Source organism: Psammomys obesus, unplaced genomic scaffold, assembly GCF_907164565.1.
Source record: "Psammomys obesus unplaced genomic scaffold, mPsaObe1.curated_primary_1811, whole genome shotgun sequence".
Lineage (NCBI taxonomy): Eukaryota > Metazoa > Chordata > Mammalia > Rodentia > Muridae > Psammomys > Psammomys obesus.
In genome coordinates this window covers 1,484,717-1,487,058 of record NW_026596100.1, presented here as the reverse complement: position 1 = coordinate 1,487,058, position 2,342 = coordinate 1,484,717, and positions in this window count along the sequence as shown.

The window sequence follows — 2,342 nt, the reverse complement described above, 5'->3', positions numbered from 1 at the left end:
TGTGATTCGGTGAAAATGGCATTCCATCTGTGTGGCTTTTCTCCCCCAAACCCATAAGCTCACACTCACAGGGTGAGAACATCAGCTCAAGGTCAAGAGCAGAGCGGTGCTTTTGAGGACTGTGAGGGCACTGAAGTCAAGGAGCACTAAGGAGACACACAGCTGAAATGTTTTGTTGTTTTCTCGTTTATCATCATAGCACAAAAAGAGAGGCAGGTGAAAACTACAGAAATATGGATGAACTATAGACTTTATTCAAAGTATTCACTGACTTATGGTAATAACAAACACACCATCATGATAATGTAAGATGCTAAGAGGAACTCTTTGGCCTATCAAGCCTTCTGTAAGTCTAAAATTGTAAAATGTAAAAGTCTTTGGAAGTTGAATGAAATAAAAGAAAAGAGGATTAAAAAGTAATTAGAAAGGCTAAGAGAAAAACATGAAACACAAGTAGGCATTAAAGTTGATTTCAATGAAAAAGTATTTATGGAAAATGTTTTGATTTCATGTTTAGAGAAATGCAAAGACAAAAGCTTTCAGCTTCAGGTCATTCATGAATAGACAGTTTCTCAAATGCCAGGTTTTGCCACAGGCCAATACCAAGCTGCTAACTAATAATAACTGAGCATTTAGTATATGCCCACCATTTGTGATCAAATTTTCTACTAAAATGCCACAGAAGATGGGATTTTCAATAGAAGGGGCTCCTGTCTTCAAAACAGGAACAATGTTTTGAAAAGACAAACTTTTGTCTTTGCATTTCTCTAAACATGAAATCAAACACTTTTCCATAAATACTTTTCCATTAAAATCAACTTTAAAGCCTATTTGTGTGTCATGTTTCTCTTTTGACAGGGAAATTGGAAAGAAGTTAATAGCCACTGCAGAGAGAGTAGTGGAGGAAGCTATGCTAGCAAGAGAATATAATGAACACACACACACACACACACACACACACACACACACAGAGAGAGAGAGAGAGAGAGAGAGAGAGAGGATAGAGAGAGGGAGACAGAGTGAGAAACAGAGACAGAGAAAGAGAGAGAGAGGGAGAGAGGGAGGAAGAGAGAAAGAGAGAGAGAGAGATGGGATTTATGGTGCTTTATGGGGTTAGGGTCAGGACATAGGCTACAGAGCTAGGAAAGAGGCATCTATGACTCTTGTTTTACATTTTCTTTCTTTATCAGTGACAGTGTGATATCTATAATTTCTAGGTAAGCTACTAAAAACATTCCTTCTCCCATCAAATTAGAACACAAACAGAATAATACATTCCAGAAAAGCCACTTGAGCCATACTCACCCTCTAGATTTCCTTGGTGGCCTAACAGGGATGTAAAAGAGCATCCTTACATCATGATTCTGAAGGCTTGGTAAGCTGTTTCTTATGCAGGAGAATCTGCCCATCTCATACCTGCTAATTGTGCTCCTTTAACAGCTGGAGTCTAATAAAGGAAGTTGTTTCCTTTGTTTTTAACTTCTTGAGGCCTGCCTCTCTATGTAGTTCTCAAAATAGACTATACCCAACTTCTGGCAAAACAGCGTTTCCAGCGTGTTGCCACCTGGAGAAACACTTGTAAGAAACCGACAGATGATAGCTTGTAGACGTTTCTCTTTATTATGAAAGGCAAGAGACAGGTGCAAACATGTTGGCTGGCCAAGTTAAATTAACCAGGGGAGATACATCCATAAAGTAATCAAAGCAGAAACTCCTTCTAAGCCTCCATGTACACTATGCTTTTGGATCACTCATCACATTTTCTGTGATTTAGTTGATTTTTAGTATTTGACACAGTTTTTTTTTTTTCATAACAATTGTGTAGCAATGATATACATTGGATGAGAATACATTCACTTGAGAGTAAGCGGCTCATGCTCTAATTCCTTTTGTGAAGAGCACAGCCATATTTTTGAGCAAACTCCAAATATCAGTAATGTCAGAAGAGCCGGATTACTACCAGCTAAGGCTTGTCCAGATGCTAACGTCTGCACATTCCTTTTCCTTTCTTGAATGTTTTACGTAAGAAGTGTTGATGAATCTCAATTACATCTCAAGTAGGCAAGGTTTAAAACTAAGATGTCGTCAACTCATTGCAACTTTGCATTTTGACCATTTGCTACATTAACTTCATTCTCTTGCGACCCTTATTTTACTCGGGTTCTTTGAATCTCACTGCGTGCTGGCTACGTGAAATAGCTCGTCTGCCACAGGCCTCCGAGAAGAATGTCTGCCTTCACTGCATTATTCTGATTCTGGAGAGGAACCTAGGCTAGAGGAAAACCAGGCTCCTGGTGTGGAGAATATTGGCTGGTGGAGTGTTCATGCCCTGTATCAACCAC